Source organism: Anomaloglossus baeobatrachus, chromosome 2, assembly GCF_048569485.1.
Source record: "Anomaloglossus baeobatrachus isolate aAnoBae1 chromosome 2, aAnoBae1.hap1, whole genome shotgun sequence".
NCBI lineage: Eukaryota > Metazoa > Chordata > Amphibia > Anura > Aromobatidae > Anomaloglossus > Anomaloglossus baeobatrachus.
In genome coordinates, this window is record NC_134354.1 from 29777879 (window position 1) to 29798555 (window position 20677).

At 46.2% G+C, this 20677-nt stretch overlaps 1 pseudogene; it reads right to left on the reverse strand.

Moving 5' to 3' along the window:
- The window catches only part of LOC142290889 (interferon-induced GTP-binding protein Mx2-like), a 107139-nt pseudogene that overhangs the window by 12048 nt on the left and 74414 nt on the right, over positions 1-20677 (reverse strand).

The following is a 20677-nucleotide window of genomic DNA, read 5'->3' on the forward strand; positions in this document are numbered from 1 at the left end:
AGATAATCTGCCTCCCAGTTTGCATATTGAGTACAGCCTTGCAGCCTTGCTCCTAGTGTGAGACATGCTGCTGAGGTGGAGGCTCTGCAGTAAAGAATACACTCCTTCAGAATGCCCAGAGAGTGTATAAGAAAGTCCACAAACCAGAGGTTGTGGCTTACCAGACCATTTTGTGTGCCCTCCGGATTCCACAGCTCGGACCCACAGACAGGTTGCAGAGATGCAGCAGCCAGCGCCGATCAGTGTGAGAACGTTGATAAAAATGGCGCCAGAGCAAGGAGAGGGGGCGGGACCTAGTCCAAGAGCGGGAACCAGAGGGCCAAGGGGATATACAGGGGAGGGGAACATCTCCTCAGAGAGGAGTGTCCTCCCCTGTGCTGAACGGCCGGTGGGCGGCGCTGCACTGTCCCTCTGCATGACTGACATGCAGGGGCAGTGAAAACGAAAGTAGGCCGCAGCCGAAGCCGGGGCCTAAAGTTTACAAAGCGGCCAGCGCTCAGGCACCCTCGGCGCGGTTCTCTGGTGAAAACCGGAGAACCGGCCGGAAAGGTCACAAAGGTTACATAACACACTCTCCCCAACATTAAAGTGCAAGGGACCCCCCTGACAATAACGTCTCAATACTTAGCTTGTGAGACGCAGGGCCAGGTCCCTGAGGGATGAGTGCTCCGTCCGGCAGGATCCTGAAAGGGCTGCGGATGGAGACCGGTCTCCTGCAAAGCAGTGAGAACCGTGCTGGCTCCCACTTCAAGCCAGAGCCCGAGGGATGGTGAAGGAGCGCGGCATGTAAGGCTCCAGCCTTGAAATCAACCTTAACAACACCGCCGACATAGTGGGGTGAGAAGGGACAAAATTTTTAGTCCAAAATTATGAAATTCTGGTTTTCTGTAGTTACCACTAGAGGGCGCTCATTTACAACCTGCAATGAGTTGTGTACCGTATTAGTGGCTACCGGTACATCAGACGCCCTGTGTATAGTCAGATAGCTGAAGATTTAAACCAGCCAACCTATGAAAAACTGATAATCTAGGATGCTTGCAATACATCATGTCCCAATCGCATCATTACGGATATGTAGGGTTTAGATAAAGAGCAGTGGAGCAGAGGTGAAGGGCACGTCTTAAGATATAACATGGGATCCCCCATATGACATTATGGAGGTCCGGTATAAATAATTTCATTCGATAGGTAATGAGATCATATAAATTTACTGCATTCATTTATATAATATTGCAAATTTTAAAACCGCAATACTACTCCTACCTTTGCATTCCTGTAAAGATTGATATAGTGGCTGAAGTGAGTCTTCGCTAGGTCGTTGAATGTTGATCTGATGAGTTCTGAAACAAAGATATACAGCTATGTCAGTACACGTCCGGAGCTTCTGTCAGAAGGCAAAAGGGTTCAGGAGGGCGAAACAGAGGAACACTGAGGGGGACACGGGGCACAAAAGAGCGTGAATGAGACTCTTCATGGCTGTTCAGGTAGGTACTGCAGTAAGATTATGAATATACTGTACAGAGATGTCTATGTTCATAGGCGAAACGGAGGGCAAAATAGGAGGCAAAACACAAATAGGAGGCGAAACACGAGGCACAAAAGAGCGTGAATGAGACTCTTCATGGCTGCTCAGGTAGGCTCTGCAGTAAGATTATGAATCTACTGTACAGAGAGGTCTATGTTCATAGGCGAAACGGAGGGCAAAATAGGAGGCAAAACACAAATAGGAGGCGAAACACGGGGCACAGAAGAGCGTGAATGAGACTCTTCATGGCTGCTCAGGTAGGTTTTGCAGTAAGGCCCTTTGCTCACGCTGCGGTTTTGCTGCATGTTCATAACCTTTCTGCAGTCCTTCCCCAACAAAACCTATGGTTAAAAAAAAAAAATATGCTGTGCGCACACTGCGGTTTTTGTCACCTACAGGTTTTGCTGCATTTTTTCTGTAGCAAAAAGAATTGCATGTCACTTTTCTGCAGGTAGCTGTGGTATTTTACGCCACTGACTACATTCATGAAATACCACAGGGAATAACGCAGGTAGCAAATTCTGTGCATTTCATTGCGTTTTCCTGTGTTATTCCCACGGTATTTAGCGTTTTCGGAACATAGTGATTATCACTGCCTGCGTTTTGCAGAGAAGTGATGTCATTATGACAGGAAGAGGAAGCGGAGCAGAGAGTAAACACACAGATCACACAGACGCATATATAATGCACATAGAAATCCAACGTACATAAAAAAAAAAAAACAATGCGTGGGCTTCGCTGTGTTTTTACCGTCCAGCCAAGGTGAACACAGCGGTGGCCTGGTATTCTCAGGCTGGGGAGGGCGAGGGCCATGGTTATTGCCCCCTCCTCCCGCAGATAAGAATATCAGCCCGCAGCTGCTCAGAGACTGTTGCATCCATTATGCGAAAGTCCCGGCGTGTTACCGGCTCTTCCCGATTGCCGTGATGTGGCGGCAATCGGGGTAATAAGGAGTTAATGGCAGCCCATAGCTGCCAATTTAGTCCTAGGTTAATCATGGCAGGCGTCTATGAGACTGAGACAGCTTCCATGATTAACTTGTAGTGATGGAAAATAAACACACACACCAAAAAATCCTTTATTTGAAATAAAAAACACAAAAAAGCCCTCTCTTTCACCACTTTATTAACCCCCCCAAACACACAGCTTCGGTGTAATCCACAAAGGTCCCACGACGCTTGCATCCAGCCGCGTCTGATACACAGTACTCAATGCAGCCTCGTAAAGAGGATGCAGGGATAACTCCAGGTCATTTCTCATGGTCGGTGATGTCAACACATTACCGCTCGTAAGAACTTCAGGACCTCCCCAGCGGTAATAGTGACATCACCGACCGGCAGTGACCCTGTGAGAACTCAGATCCAAGGTCCCGCAGGGTCACTGCTGTATGAGAAATACTGGGCGGGGGGGAAAACACATACATCAGAAATAAAGCTGTAATATCTCTCTATCCCTCTATTACTTATATATTATCTATCCCTCTGTCTAGCAGAAGGAAATTACACTTTTTTCCCCCAATGTGCTTTATTGCATTGAATGCATTACAGCACATGTACAAACCCGCAGGCAAAACCGCATGTGGTTTTCGGGTACGGTTTGCCACGTTTTTTTTACCGCGGGTGCGGTAATCTTTCAGAGCCTGCGGAATTTTAAGAAAATTCCATTTTCTAGTGCGCACAGGGACTAAGGTTGTGAATATACAGAGATGTCTATGTTCATAGGCGAAACACTGCACAGAGGGAACAAGAGTGAACGAGACTCTTCATGTCTGCACAGGCAGGTATTGTAGCAAGATTGTGAATATGTAAGATGGTGGTCGAGCTCCTACCCCTGAAGACACCAAATATGTTCTTTGCTATATATATATAAATATATAAAGATATGGAGTAATGTTATGTAGGACTGTATAGTGTAGGGTACTGTAATGAATAAGATATAGCAGAGCTAAGAATGTTCCTATGTAGAGGCGTAGCAGTACTGGTGATGTGATGTATGTGTATTGGTATAAGGTGTAATGTTATGTAGTATATAATGTAGGATGCGTAATATGGTATATAAGTGTTATAAGTATGTAGGTGAAAGGATAAATCTGCCCGCCAACAGACAGTTGGGATTAGCCTATAGGGGAGAAGCTAGTGTTGAGGGAGACAGACGTTTTCTGTGGTAAATGTCAGTGAGGGCCCGGCCTGTGACAGGAACAGACCTCAGGTCTGAGGAGCAGCAGTAGATTTGTGTCGCTTTCTATCGTACATTGTTGTTACAAAGTTTACGTTCAGTAAAACTTTTTTTTTATGAATTTCTGGTCTCCCTCAATGAGCTGTGCGTTATCTTGTCCTGGCTGGCCAAAACCATCGGCAACATGAGGCCTGAAAAAGACGTAACGCCCAGCCAGGACCTCCATCTTCATGTAGCGTGCTGGGGTGCGGCAGACAATTACCTTGCCCACGACTACCACCCTGCGCCACCCTACACTTAGGCTTTGTGCGCACTGGAAAATGGAATTTTCTCAAGAAAATTCCGCAGGCATTCAAAGATTACCGCACCTGCGGTAAAAAAACGCGGCAAACTGCATGCGGTATGCCGCGGTTTTACCGCATGCAGGTTGGTACATGAGCTTTATTGCATTCAATGCAATAAAGCACATTGAAAACAAAAAAGAAAAAAAAAAAAAGTAATTTCATTCTGAGATAGATAGAGAAATAGACAGAGGGATAGATAGAAGAATAGATAGATATAGGGATAGATAATAGATAGATAGATAGATAGATAGATAGATAGAGGGATAGACAGAGTCCCTGTGAGCACACGCTGCATTTCTCACGGTCGGTAGTGAGTTCACATTACCGGTCGTGGGAAATGCCCTGTGGTTACCTCTGCTGTCTCGCTGCGAGGCTGCATTCAGCGCTGTGTATCAGTCGCGTCTGGATGCAAGCATCGGAGGACGGGGATTACGCCGGAGCTGTGTGTTTCGGGGGGGGGGTTAATAAACGGGTGAACGAGGCTTTTTTGTTTTTGATTTAAAAATAAAGGCTTTTTCGGTGTGTGTGTTTTTTTCACTTTTCTTACAGGTTAATCATGAAAGCTGTCTCAGACGCTGCCATGATGAAGCCTGGACTTAGTGGCGGCGATCCGCCGCCATTAAGTCCTTTTTACCTGGATCGCCACCGCATCACGGCATCTGGAAGAGCTGGGGACACTCCGGTACTGCCGCATAATGCATGCGACAGTGTTGAGGATAAAGAATTGAGTATCCAAAAATACTTAATTCAGCCATTTCATAGACTCAGTTATATAGTTCAGTAGATGTGAACTAACACACATATTTGTGAATGCTTTTGTTTCTTACTAACATGTATATATGTATATTGCATATTCAGTGTATTTTCCTTAGACACAGTATATACCAGCACATGTAATTGTAAAGATGGCTGCTATTTCCTGTTCTGCACCCAAGACAGATGGCCAAAGGAAATTCCTGGAGCCTGGACTGACCAATCCAAGCAGGATGTGTAGATCTCTCTACGTCATGAAGCCCTGCCCTGCGATATTTGATTGGACTAAAACTTTTGTTTACACCCCCTTACTGCTCGGTTTAGAGTTTTTTCAAATAATAAAACACTTGGTCAAGAGCCAGTCATGGAGATAGATGTAACTGACTTGCTGTCTAGTTATTTAGTCTCGTGTGCACTCATGACATTTTTAATTAGAAACAGCAGCCGGATATCGAGAGATCCTTTGAGTCTCATCATCATCGTCATTCTGACCTTGACAGTTGGCGCGCCAAGTGTGGGGCCACCGAGAAGAGTGAGTCAGAGCTTCCACTTTCCGGACATCTGGGGCTACTCCACAAGTATCCAGGTGTTGCTCGATATCGAGGTTTGATCGCCCTCCGTTTCACGGTAAGCATCATATACATTGTGTGTGCTGTTTTACCTGTGGATCGAGAGACACCTGGCGAAAGGGGGTGGTCACTAGTCCGGAGAATGGTAGTGCACCGGAGACCTAACGGTGTGACTGTCACTCGCCGGTGAGCTAGAAAAGGACCCAGTCCCCATAGGGACTAGGGGTAGGTTTTAAAGGATCCGGCTGTCTGTATTTCTAGCTGTAAGTAAGGTAGAAATGGGGGGCTTTTTGAGTAGCTGTTTATTTGTATATAGTGTATGGTTAATCAAGCTTGTGATTTCTCTGTTTGGTTCTCGGAGAGTTAATTGTCTGAGCAGACAGCTATAGAAATGGTGGAGAGAAGCCCAGCGTGCTTGCAGTCTCTTACACAAAAAGGAGGGGGGTCAGTCCCTCACTGGCTGCTTACACGGGACAGAGAGCGGGAGTTGTATTACGCGCTGTGCCTGCAGTCTCTTAGACAAAGAAAGAAGGGGGGTTGATAGAGTCCACACAGACGCAGCTGCTGTCTTTGTTCTGTGGAGGAGAAGGGGGGGTCAGTGTGTGTGTTGGCCATTGCCCACCGGCTGCTTGAGAAAGAGCAGAGATCGAATTACATAGCTACGTCCCTGCTGTCTTTTAGCTGAGAAACAAGGGGGGCGAAGGAGTGAAGAGGCAGACATCGGTGGTCAAAACAGCACAGCTCTTTGCAGTGAGGAGAAAGGAGGGGTCAGTGGGCTAATATACAGGAGATGGCTGCAGCCTTTGTATAGTAAAGCAAGTTGTAATGATTTGAAAGAAAGACAAGTGTTATTTTGGTTTGGATTAGAGAGAAATTAACGGGTTCATGCATTTCAGTCTTTTTAAATTGTTTGTTTTTGAACAGAAGTATGAGAACTAGCGATTCCCCTGTGTTGCGGATGACACAGCCACTGTTTGTTAGATATTAAATATTAAATATTGAATATCGAATATTGGATAGATAATAAACGAGGCGGGAAGGGTTCTGTTAACTTAAAGTGAAATTAGCGTATTCCCCTGCGGTTCAGGCGCAAGTCACTGTTTGCATAGCAGACGAGACGGGAAAGGATTTCATTTTAGTTAAGGTAAAAGTGTCGGAATTAGCGTATTCCCCTGCATATTAAACGTGAGCCACTGTTATGAGGGGGTAGGTCTTCATAACTAGGAGGGAAAGAATTCCGGTTGGAGCCGGCCGGTCCAATTAGAGCACTTTGTATACACTCTGTTCAAGAGATAAATATGTTGTTTTTAGTAGGAGTTGAGAACGCTGTCGCCCTAGTTACAAAAAACGGAAAAAATATAAAAGATTGCAAAAAGTTGTGTAAAATCGTTGGACTACCACTAGATGGCAGGCTGCAATCCATGTACTGAAGTTCAGATTAATCTCTAGTGAGTTTATAATGAAGAACAAAGACCCCATTCACTGTCTGTTGCTGTTTGTAGAATCACTAAATGTTTTTCTCTAACTGTGCCTCATGGTTTTCCTTTAGAAGTCATTATATCTGGTGCTAATCAAATCTCTCTTTTGTATGCTGAAATGCAAATTTACAGGCACTAAAAGTATCCCTGGTTTACTACGTAGTTCCAGCCACTCCCAGTACACCCAGGGAGTCACAACATGGATGCTGCACCCGGAAGTCAGGTGCCTGGAACTTCCTGTGGTAGCCGTCTTGCTACACCAACTGATGGCAGTATACCTCATAAGCCACACCCCTCGCAATGGCTCTTTGTTCAAAGCTCTCCACCCATCCCCCGGTGGGAGGTGTTCTGTGGTATAAATGACTAACACATTTGAATAAGTATAAATAGTATATTTGTTTACTCAGCTGTCCCATAAATGCAAGTCAAAGATAAGCAAGTGAAATTTTTTTACTGAATTGATAAAGTCAGAGATAAGAATGGAATGTGTTTCCCCAATAGTGACGCAAGTTTGGTTTAACCCTTAGAGTTCAGGATTTCCCATTTTTAGTTTACTGCTTATACCTGAATAGGGAATATTAGATTTCATGGGATGTGCGATATAATTTGTGTTGTTTTGTTTTTAATGGCGATTTATTTGAACAATATATTTTTATTTTGTGACTATCACCTTTTCTGTTTTTACGATTATTTCTAAACAATTTATATATTTTTGCAGGTTAGTCGCCTAGTCACAGCTGTCATTTAATCATGTCTCAGTTGTTTCTACTATGAAAGGTTTTTCTTTTCTTTATGGATACAGTGTTTATTGTAAGGTTTTAAAATTTCCCAGTAATGTATATTGTTGTGAGATATACGTTATTTTCAGTGTTTGTTCTTTTTAAGTTTTAGTATGTGGCTAATTTATTACCTGCTGTTTTATCTTTTCTTTTAGGGAATATCAGTATAAAAACGCTGAATTTTGCCACATTGGTAAATAAACAATTAAACAAGGGGGGAATAAGGTATTAATTATATTCTCCAGTTTCTTCGAGGGTGCAGTAGGCATATTAGATAGTAATCTAATAAACATAACCTATGAGGTATATCTGTTAACTGAAATGGGAAAAATCTTGTCCTATATGTTTGTTTGTTTATTTATTTAGTATTCTCAGTCATGTGAAGTATAGATGACCACTAACTGTATTATGATCAGAGATGAAGTTATAAGAATGATCTAATGTATATTTTTTAATTTTTGTTTTTATAGATGAAACCAGATGGTGCTCGATTCTGCACTGGATATGCTGCTGTTTACACCACATGAGGTAGTCTAAATTCGACCACTCCCTCCAATCCTATTGATACAGGAGACAGTGATGCATTAATGCCTCTCTTGATGGGTAGAACAGGAGTGGGTAAGAGTCTTTAGAGGTGTATGTAGGTTGTAAATTTTTTCCTGTTGTCAAATGAATTAGGTATGCCGAAAAGAAAGTCTAGATCTGAGCTGATGGATTCGGATGGAGATCCTCGCACAGGTGCAGCTGACCAAGAAGCAGTGAACGGGCCTAGAGTTGAGAGTCTTTCACCAATACCGACCATGCCTTGGTGACACCGGTCACGTTAGTGACTTCTGTCACTCCTTGTGTTCTTAAATCCCTACAGGAACAAGCGATACAACAAGGAATGGAGTGTGACATGCAGGGAGCCAGCTGACTGAGGAAGGTCTGTGGACAAAGGGTGGTAAGCTTTCTCTGCCATGAGAGCTCTTCTTAATGATGGCCCAGGTAACGTTTGTGAAAGACAATGGTCAGTATGTGCTTTGGTGACACCGGGTTCAGTACCCAGGTGGGCAGATTCACCCAGTCTTGTGAGACAAGTGCCTAGAACGAAGTGAGAAAAAACTGTAAAGAGTCCATAGAAACACCCTGCACCTACTCTACCCATTCTTAGAGACTGCAAACTGATTATAGATGTATATTATGAGCACGTTGTATGCAAGTCTGTGTGTGTTGTGTAAATTTCTCTCCAGGTTTGGTCAGAGGCATTCCAGTGCAGTAAACAACATTATTGCTGAGAAGCACATGAAGGTGGTATGTAAAGAAAAATGTGTTTACAAAAAGTGTATATTTTATAGAAAAGTGGAAACTAGTAAATCGTGTATAAAATGTATATGGTTTTCTTTTTGCAATAAGCAGGTCTTTATGTAAGATGTTTTTTGGTTTAGCATATAGACATGTATATTTTTATATAATTGACTGAATAGTGTGATAAACAGGTGTATTCTCCAATTCCAGATCTTAAATCAGAGCTATTAGCATATGGTCTCCAGGCAGGAGACTGATTGATCCTAAAGGACAAGCGAGAAAGAGCCATGAGTCAACACTAGAGGAGCTGATTCAACCACAGAAACATCTATGGATCCACACCTCGCATTGTAGAAGGGTCGATCAACCAGAGCTGCACTGAGCGTTCTGCTCATACTTATCCTTTTCAGAAAACCCTGTACAGTCTTAGACCAGCATTGCCAGAACAGTTAGAAGAGAGGACTTAGAGAACCTTGAGACATGGGGAAGTCCAACTACAAAGGGTGAGGACTCGTCTAGGAGTCCTTGGTCTCAAACCGGTGAAGAAAACCCCTTTCCCCTTTCCGCCCATGTTTCAACGTTCAGTTAGGCAGGTTTTTCAACAGATCTTTCTACCTCTCTTCCTAAGGGAACACAGTACCCTTAGAATTTAGAAATGGCAGAAGTAAGTCTTTAGGGGGGACTGTTGAGGATAAAGAATTGAGTATCCAAAAATACTTAATTCAGCCATTTCATAGACTCAGTTATATAGTTCAGTAGATGTGAACTAACACACATATTTGTGAATGCTTTTGTTTCTTACTAACATGTATATATGTATATTGCATATTCAATGTATTTTCCTTAGACACAGTATATACCAGCACATGTAATTGTAAAGATGGCTGCTATTTCCTGTTCTACACCCAAGACAGATGGACAAAGGAAATTCCTGGAGCCTGGACTGACGAATCCAAGGAGGATGTGTAGATCTCTCTACGTCATGAAGCCCTGCGATATTTGATTGGACTAAAACTTTTGTTTACACCCCCTTACTGCTCGGTTTAGAGTTTTTTCAAATAATAAAACACTTGGTCAAGAGCCAGTCATGGAGATAGATGTAACTGACTTGCTGTCTAGTTATTTAGTCTCGTGTGCACTCATGACATTATTAATTAGAAACAGCAGCCGGATATCGAGAGATCCTTTGAGTCTCATCATCATCGTCATTCTGACCTTGACAACAGTCCCGGGGCAGCTGCGGCTGATCTTCTCGGCTGCGGGAGGTGGGAGGGAGGCGGGGGACATTAACCCTGCCCCTGGCCCTCCCTAGCCTGAGAATACCGGGCCGCCGCTGTGTGTTTACCTCGGCTGGACGGTAAAAATACAGCGGAGCACACGTGTTTTTTTTTTTTTTTTTTTTTATATATTTTCGTTTGATTTCTATGTGCATTCTATATGTCTGTGTGTGATGTGTGTGTATTCTATATGTCTGTGTGTGATGTGTGTGTGTTTACTCTCTGCACGGCTTCCTCTTCCTGTAATGACATAACTTCCCTGCAAACCGCAGGCAGCGAGGTACATTGCCGCAGGTAAACCTCGAAATACCGCAGGGAATAACAGAAAACGCAATGAACCGCACAGAATTTGCTGCCTGCGTTATTCCCTGCGGGATTTCACGATTAACATTGGAGTCAATGGAGTGAAATCCCGCAGCGACGTGCGGAAAATAAGTGACATGCAATTGTTTTTGCTGCGGGAATCCCGCAGCAAAACATGCAGCTGTCAAAATCCGCATAGTGCGCACAGGATTTTTTTTTCCCATAGGTTTTGCTGGCGATTCACTGCAGAGATGTTATGAACATTTTCTGCAGCGAAACATGCAGCAAATCCGCAGAAAATCCGCGGCAAAAACCGACAAGTGTGCACAGGGCCTTATACAGAGAGGTCCATGTTGTACAATAACTGAGAAGACTGCACAAAAAAGGGTTGAGACCCTAGAAAACAACATTTAAGAAGTGGTTTCTGTCATAAGCCAGCAACAATTTGCTTGTTCCCTATTAACGCGGACAGAGATCAGACATTTTGGAATTCTTTTTGATCCAGCCCTTCAGGCTAGACATAGTCTTATATTCACAGAAGCAGACCGGGCACTTTAACCCAAAAGAAGAAGACCAAGACACTTTTTCCCCCTACGACAAATCTGTCACGAGGATAGAGGGAAACCAGGGCCCATAAGCTGATCCTCAGACTAGGGGGGGGCCCTAGCTATCCCTATCCTCGGAGATACCACTAATGGTAGGGATGTCGGAGTCTTCTTCTTTGCCTTATAATCCCTCCCCCAGGGGAGGGCCGGGGAAGGAGTGAGATTTAACCCACAGAAAAAAAAAAAAAATTAAATCAAAACTATGTCACTCAGCACGCACACACATAGGTATAAGACAATAAAGAATTAGGAAGAAAACGAGAGCAGGGTGGAAAGCACAAGACGACAGGTAACTCCACAACAACACCAAACACAAAGCAACTCTTTACACAATAAGTCTGGGACACCACAACTCACAGACCAACACAGCATAAACTATAGTGGGCATACAGTTAGGTCCAGAAATATTTGGACAGTGACACAAGTTTTGTTATTTTAGCTGTTTACAAAAACATGTTCAGAAATACAATTATATATATAATATGGGCTGAAAGTGCACACTCCCAGCTGCAATATGAGAGTTTTCACATCATAATCGGAGAAAGGGTTTAGGAATCATAGCCCTAATGCATAGCCTCCTCTTTTTCAAGGGACCAAAAGTAATTGGACAAGGGACTCTAAGGGCTGCAATTAACTCTGAAGGCGTCTCCCTCGTTAACCTGTAATCAATGAAGTAGTTAAAAGGTCTGGGGTTGATTACAGGTGTGTGGTTTTGCATTTGGAAGCTGTTGCTGTGACCAGACAACATGCGGTCTAAGTAACTGTCAATTGAGGTGAAGCAGAACATCCTGAGGCTGAAAAAAAGAGAAAAAATCCATCAGAGAGATAGCAGACATGCTTGGAGTAGCAAAATCAACAGTCGGGTACATTCTGAGAAAAAAGGAATTGACTGGTGAGCTTGGGAACTCAAAAAGGCCTGGGCGTCCACGGATGACAACAGTGGTGGATGATCGCCGCATACTTTCTTTGGTGAAGAAGAACCCGTTCACAACATCAACTGAAGTCCAGAACACGCTCAGTGAAGTAGGTGTATCTGTCTCTAAGTCAACAGTAAAGAGAAGACTCCATGAAAGTAAATACAAAGGGTTCACATCTAGATGCAAACCATTCATCAATTCCAAAAATAGACAGGCCAGAGTTAAATTTGCTGAAAAACACCTCATGAAGCCAGCTCAGTGCTGGAAAAGTATTCTATGGACAGATGAGACAAAGATCAACCTGTACCAGAATGATGGGAAGAAAAAAGTTTGGAGAAGAAAGGGAACGGCACATGATCCAAGGCACACCACATCCTCTGTAAAACATGGTGGAGGCAACGTGATGGCATGGGCATGCATGGCTTTCAATGGCACTGGGTCACTTGTAATTATTGATGACATAACAGCAGACAAGAGTAGCCGGATGAATTCTGAAGTGTACCGGGATATACTTTCAGCCCAGATTCAGCCAAATGCCGCAAAGTTGATCGGACGGCGCTTCATAGTACAGATGGACAATGACCCCAAGCATACAGCCAAAGCTACCCAGGAGTTCATGAGTGCAAAGAAGGGAATTTTGTTACTTACCGTAAATTCCTTTTCTTCTAGCTCCAATTGGGAGACCCAGACGATTGGGTGTATAGCTACTGCCTCCGGAGGCCACACAAAGTATTACACTAAAAAGTGTAAGGCCCCTCCCCTTCTGCATATACACCCCCCGTGGATCACGGGCTGCTTCAGTTTTAGTGCAAAAGCAAGAAGGAGGAAAGCCAATAACTGGTTAAACAATTCAATCCGAAGGAACATCGGAGAACTGAAACCATTCAACATGAACAACATGTGTACCCGAACAACCAAAAATCCCGAAGGAACAGGGGCGGGTGCTGGGTCTCCCAATTGGAGCTAGAAGAAAAGGAATTTACGGTAAGTAACAAAATTCCCTTCTTCTTCGGCGCTCCATTGGGAGACCCAGACGATTGGGACGTCCAAAAGCAGTCCCTGGGTGGGTAAATTAATACCTCAAGTTTGGACTGTAAAAACAGCCCTTCCCTACATGGAGGCAACCGCCGCCTGCAGGACTCTTCTACTTAGGCTGGCATCCGCCTAAGCGTAGGCATGCACCTGATAACGCTTGGTGAAGGTGTGCAGACTCGCCCAGGTAGCCGCCTGGCACACCTGCTGAGCCGTAGCCTGGTGCCGTAATGTCCAGGACGCCCCCACGGCTCTGGTAGAATGGGCCTTCAGCCCTGATGGAACCGGAAGCCCAGCAGAACGGTAGGCTTCAAGAATTGGTTCCTTGATCCATCGAGCCAGGGTGGATTTGGAAGCCTGCGACCCTTTGCGCTGACCAGCGACAAGTACAAAGAGTGCATCCGAGCGGCGCAGGGGCGCCGTGCGGGAAATGTAGATTCTGAGCGCTCTCATCAGATCCAACAAATACAAATCCAATTCATATCGATGAACTGGATGAGGACAAAAGGAAGGTAAGGAGATATCCTGACTGAGATGAAAAGGGGGATACCACCTTAGGGAGAAACCCCGGAATCAGGCGCAGCACTACCTTGTCTTGGTGAAACACCAAGAAGGGAGCTTTGGATGACCGCGCTGCGAGCTCGGACACTCTCTGAAGAGACGTGACCGCTACCAAAAAAGGACACTTTCTGTGAAAGTCGAGAAAGTGAAACATCCCTCAGAGGCTCAAAGGGCGGCTCCTGGAGAGCAATAAGTACCCTGTTCAGATCCCATGGGTCTAACGGCCTCTTGTACGGAGGGACAATGTGACAAACCCCCCGCAGGAACGTGCGTACCTGAGGAAGTCGCCCTATGCGCTTCTGAAAGAATACAGACAGCGCTGGGACTCGTCCGTTAAGGGAGCCGAGCGACAAACCTTTTCCCAAACCAGATTGCAGGAAGGAAGGAAAAGTAGGCAATGCAAATGTCCAGGGAGACACTCCCTGAGCAGAGCACTAAGATAAGAATATCTTCCACGTCTTGTGGTGGATCTCGGCAGACGTCGGCTTCCTAGCCCGTCTCATGGTGACAATGACGTCTTGAGATAATCCTGAAGACGCTAGGATCCAGGACTCAATGGCCACACAGTCAGGTTCAGGGCTGTAGAATTCAGATGGAAAAAACGGCCCTTGGGACAGTAAGTCTGGCCGGTCTGGTAGTGCCCACGGTTGGCCGACCGTGAGATGCCACAGATGCAGGTACCACGACCTCCTCGGCCAGTCTGGGGCGACGAGGATGGCGCGGCGGCAATCGGAGCTGATCTTGCGTAGCCCTCTGGGCAACAGTGTCAGAGGGGGAAACACATAGGGTAGCTGGAACTGCGACCAATCCTGAACTAAGGCGCCTGCCGCCAGAGCTCTTTGATCGTGAGACCGCGCCATGAAAATCGGGCCCTTGTTGTTGTGCCGAGACGCCATTAGGTCGACGTCCGGCCTCCCCCAGCGGCTACAGATTTCTTGAGACCCGTCCGGGTGCAGAGACCATTCCCCTGCGTCCATGCCCTGGCGACTGAGGAAGTCTGCTTCCCAGTTTTCTACGCCCGGGATGTGAACTGTGGATATGGTGTATGCTCTGTCTTCCACCCACATCAGAATCCGCCGGACTTCCTGGGAGGCTTGCCGACTGCGTGTTCCGCCTTGGTGGTTGATGTATGCCACCGCTGCGAAGTTGTCCGACTGAATTCGGATCTGTTTGCCTTCCAGCCTCTGCTGGAAGGCTTGCAGGGCAAGATACCCTGCCCAGATTTCCAGAACATTGATCTGAAGGGTGGACTCCTCTGAAGAGAGTCCTTGCCCGTCTGAGAAAGGGGTACGTTCCTGTCTAGGGACGTTGACTTCCCATCCCATTGGCGAAGAATGTCCTATAGAAGTGGACGCAGATGAAACCGCGTGAAAAGGACTGCCTCTGCATGAGGCGTCTTAAGGGGTGTGACTGGCCTTGAAGGAGAGACTGCACCCCCGTCTGTAGTGAACGCTGTATGTCCAGCGGGAGCTGCACTATCGCTGAGAGAGTGTGAAGCTCCATGCCAAGATATGTCAGCGATTGGGTCGGTGTCAGATTTAACTTTGAAAAGTTTATGATCCACCCGAAACTCTGGAGAGTCTCCAGCGCCACGTTCAGGCTGTGTTGGCATGCCTCTTGAGAGGGTGCCTTGACAAGTAGATCGTCCAAGTAAGGGATCACAGAGTGACCCTGAGAGTGCAGGACTACTCCCACTGCTGCCATGAACTTGTGAAAAGCCGTGGGGCTGTCGCCAGACCGAAGGGCAGGGCTACGAACTGAAGATGCTCGTCTTCAATAACGAATCGTAGCCAACACCGGTGCTCTGGAGCAATCGGCACGTGGAGATAAGCATCCTGATGTCTATTGACGCTAGGAAATCTCCTTGAGATATGGAGGCAATGACGGAGCAGAGGGATTCCATCCGGAACCGCCTGGTTTTCACGCGCTTGTTGAGCAGGTTTAGGTCCAAAACGGAACGGAAGAGCCGTCGTTTTTTGGTACCACAACCAGATTGGAGTAAAAACCGTATCTTGTTCCTGAGGAGGAACAGGGATTACCACTCCTTCTGCCTGCAGAAGAGCATCGGCTCGGTCGGGAGGTGAGGAAGTTCTGAAAATCTAGTCGGAGGACGAGAACAGAACTCTATCCTGTACACGTGAGACAAAATGTCTCTCACCCACCGGTCTTTGACCTGTGGCAGCTAAATGTCGCCAAAGCGGGAGAGTCTGCCACCGACCGCGGATGCGGAGAGAGAGAGCTGAACGTCATGAGGAAACCGCCTTGGTAGCGGTTCCTCCGGCTGCCTTCCTTGGGCGTGATTGAGCCTGCCAGGAATCTGCGCCTCTCTGAGCTTTTTGAGTCCTTTTGGACGAGGACAATTGGGACCTGCCCGAGCCTGGGAAGGACCGAAACCTCGACTGTCCCTTCCTCTGTTGGGTGTTGTTTGATCTGGGCTGGTGTAAGGAAGAGTCCTTACCCTTGGACTGTTTAATGATTTCATCCAATCGCTCACCAAACAGTCTGTCACCAGATAACGGCAAACTGGTTAAGCACTTTTTTGGAAGCAGAATCTGCTTTCCATTCCCTCAACCACAAGGCTCTGCGTAAAACCACGGAGTTGCCGGACGCCACTGACGTACGGCTCGTAGAGTGCAGGACAGCATTAATAGCGTAAGTCGCAATGCAGACATTGCGAGGTTAAGGACGCCATCTGCGGCACAGATGTACATGTGACAGTGTCCACGTGCGCAAGACCAGCTGAAAAAGCTTGGAATGCCCATACGGCTGCGAATGCCGGAGCAACCGACACGCCGATAGCTTCATAGACAGAATTCAACCAGAGGACCATCTGTCTGTCAATGGCATCTTTAAGTGAAGTCCCATCTTCCACTGCAACTATGGATCTAGCCGCAAGCCTGGAGATAGGGGGATCCACCTTTGGACACTGGGTCCAGCGCTTGACCACGTCAGGGAGAAAAAAGGATAACGTGTATCCTTAATACGATTGGAGAACGCTTATCTGGATAAGTGTGGTGTTTCCGGATTGCTTCTCTGAAGTCAGAGTGGCCAGAAAAGTACTCAATATACGCTTGAGATACTGAAAAGGGATTTCTCCTGCTGTGAAGCTGACTCCTCCACCGGAGGAGCTGAGGGAGAAATATCCAACATTCCCTTGATGGACGCTAGAAGATCATTCACTATGGCGTCACCATCCGGAGTATCCGGATTGAAAGCGGTCTCAGGATCAGAGTCCTGATCAGCTACGTCTGCCTCATCATACAGAGAGTCCCGCTGGGACCCTAACCAGTGATGAAGCCGAGTGCCGCTCCCAGCGAGCTCGCTTAGACTGTCTGGGACTGTCGTCCGTGTCAGAGCCTGCGCCCTGGGCTGCATGGGACCCCCCCGGAGCACTGATTTGTTCCAAATGAGGGCGTATCAACATGGCCCATGGTCCGTCTGGACTGCAAAGTCTCTAAGGCTATGTCCGCACGTTGCTTTTTACCTGCTTTTTACCTGCTTTTTTGCTGCTTTTTCAACTGCAGCGTTTATTGCCAAAATGGTTCTGTTCTGCTTTTCAAGCATAGTCTATGGGAATTTGGGTTTCTTGTTCGCATTATGCAGTTCAAACTGCAGCCTTTTTGTTGCAGAACTTTGGTCAAAAACTCAGCTTTGCAGTGCAAAACCCAAATGGCAAAAACAATTGACATGTGAATTGTTTTTGCCATTTGGGTTTTGCACTGCAAAGCTGAGTTTTTGACCAAAGTTCTGCAACAAAAAGGCTGCAGTTTGAACTGCATAATGCGAACAAGAAACCCAAATTCCCATAGACTATGCTTGAAAAGCAGAACAGAACCATTTTGGCAATAAACGCTGCAGTTGAAAAAGCAGCAAAAAAGCAGGTAAAAAGCAGGTAAAAAGCAACGTGCGGACATAGCCTAAGATGTTAGTCACAGTCACAGACCTATCAGCCGAAACTGCAACTCCGTCCCTGTCCCTGGACAGGGTTCACAGGTGGTTCCTTTAGCCACCTCTAGCAGAGACCCCGGCTGACCAAGTGCTACAGGGGAGCATTGCACACAATGGGGACAGTGAAACCTGCCGTGTGGAACAGTATCACGTGCAGTACAAGCAGCATAGAAAGCCTGTGCCTTGGCACCCTTTCTTTTTTGCTGCTGTTGTCTAGCCATCTAGAAGCATATAGCCAAGAATAGCGACCGTACAGTGCAATGTATAGCATACAAGCAGAAAGTACAAATGAACACTTCAGCACATGCAGTACAAGCAGCATAGAAAGCCTGTGCCTTAGCACCCTTGCTTTTTTGCTGCTGTTGTCCAGCCATCTAGGAGTATATAGCCAAGAATAGCGACCGTACAGTGCAGTGCATAGCCCCTGTCCCTGACGATACCCAGCTCCATATCCAGCAGGATCTCCGGGTCTGTGGATGGAGCCCGGTCTCAGTGCCTGGAGACCGGTAAGATCCCACTTCACCCAGAGCCCCGAGGGGGGATGGGGAAGGAAAACAGCATGTGGGCTCCAGCCTCCGTACCCGCAATGGGTACCTCAACCTTAACAAACACCGCCGACAAAAGTGGGGTGAGAAGGGAGCATGCTGGGGGCCCCATATGGGCCCACTTTTCTTCCAACCGACATAGTCAGCAGCTGCTGCTGACTAAAAACAGTGGAGCTATGCGTGGATGTCTGACCTCCTTCGCACAAAGCATGAAAACTGAAGCAGCCCGTGATCCACGGGGGGTGTATATGCAGAAGGGGAGGGGCCTTACACTTTTTAGTGTAATACTTTGTGTGGCATCCGGAGGCAGTAGCTATACACCCAATCGTCTGGGTCTCCCAATGGAGCGCCGAAGAAAAAGTGGAACATTCTGCAATGGCCAAGTCAATCACCAGATCTTAACCCAATTGAGCATGCATTTCACTTGCTCAAATCCAGACTTAAGACGGAAAGACCCACAAACAAGCAAGACCTGAAGGCTGCGGCTGTAAAGGCCTGGAAAAGCATTAAGAAGGAGGAAACCCAGCGTTTGGTGATGTCCATGGGTTCCAGACTTAAGGCAGTGATTGCCTCCAAAGGATTCGCAACAAAATATTGAAAATAATAATATTTTGTTTGGGTTTGGTTTATTTGTCCAATTACTTTTGACCTCCTAAAATGTGGAGTGTTTGTAAAGAAATGTGACAATTCCTACAATTTCTATCAGATATTTTTGTTCAAACCTTCAAATTAAACGTTACAATCTGCACTTGAATTCTGTTGTAGAGGTTTCATTTCAAATCCAATGTGGTGGCATGCAGAGCCCAACTCGCCAAAATTGTGTCACTGTCCAAAGATTTCTGGACCTAACTGTAGGTAGAAGATTTCCTCCAGCCTAAAAATGAGAGGAGCAGAAGTGATAGGCTTCCTTACAACAGGTGATCAAAGAAGCCTAATGAACAGGCCTGTCTATGAATGAGCAGACAGCAGGTCGACGCTCGAGTCTGCCTGAGTTGATCAGAAACACCAGAAAAACCAGCTGACAGTGTGTCAGAATCTGCAATGTGAAAAGAGCCAGACGCCGCCATGACAGTCTGAGTTTTGTGCAAAACTCTGTGTGACAAAATTGCTCGTGGTATATTCACAATATCTTCAGATTTCGTAGTTTAAAGGCTGCTTTATACACAGCGATATCACTAGCGATGTCGCTGATGAAAGCACCCGCCCCCGTCGTTTGTGCGTCACGGGCAAATCACTGCCCGTGGTGCACAATATCGCTAGGCCCAGTCACACGTACTTACCTTCCTAACGACGTCTCTGTGGGTGGCGAACTGCCTCTTTTCTAAGGGGGCGGTTCGTGCGGCATCACAGCGACATCACACGGCAGGCGTCCAATAGAAGCTGGGGGGCGGAGAGCAGCCGAAAGAAAGTGACGCCCACCTTGTTGCCGGAGGACGCAGGTAAGCTGTTAGTCGATCCCGGGGTGTCACATGTAGCGGTGTGTGCTGACCCAGGAACGACGAACAACCAATGTCCACAACGACCAACGAGATTTTGAAAATGAATGACGTGTCAACGATCAGGTGAGTATTTTTGATCGTTAACACTCGCTCGGAGCTGTTACACGCAACGACGTCGCTAACGACGCCGGATGTGCATCACGAAATCCGTGACCCTGATGACATATCGTTAGATATATGTCGTTGCCTGTAAAGCCCCCTTAAGGACAATTGAGCATATAAAATATTTAGAGGGGTACTTGTCATCCCTCACCCTACACTTTTGTCTGCGACCTACCTGTGATTTCGTTCAGCTTCTCAATGGCCGGCTCCTCGAATGTCTGGATTTGATTCCTTGCAATGTTTTCAAATGTTTTGTAGTTGACGAATCCTGTAAGTTCCCGGCCACGATGTTTGTGCTCATACTCCGTAATGTTATTTTTTAATTCTCGTGGGACTGAAAAAGCAAAAGGATCAATAATCAAATTTTGAACAAGTTTTTAAGGTACGGAGATATCCACAATTGCCTTGTTAAAGGGATAGTCACCCATCTAAACACATCCTCTGTGCTCCAGAATCCTCTAAATAGCCTCCACGTAAATTTAAATCCAGTATGGCGAGCACACCAACCCACATTTAGGAACCTGGAAGGAATAGTTGGGTGAACCCCTCGAAATTAAATATACAGTAGGATGTAAAGGCCCATGGTGGTAGAGAGCCTCTCCTCAAAGGGATAGCTTTAGTCGTGCACATTAATCATGCACATAATTGCTTATATTCCAAATTAGTAGTCTGATATATGCGTGCATACAAAATATCCACAGAGACCAAAGTGCTTTGGAGGAACAAGACAGAGTTTATTGAGGAACTTTATATGCTTATAGCGAGTTTCTTGGGTGCAATCCATGGCTGCATATTCTTTCACTATTGGTCAAACTGCAGTGAAGCCAGTGGCGTAGCTACTGCTTTTGCCGCCCGGGGCGGTCGTCAAATATGCCGCCCCCCCTCCGTTGGCCATCGATAATCCAGAAACTTTCAAAAATCAGGAAAACCATCAAAATAAAGAGAATTTTGTTTACTTACCGTAAATTCTTTTTCTTA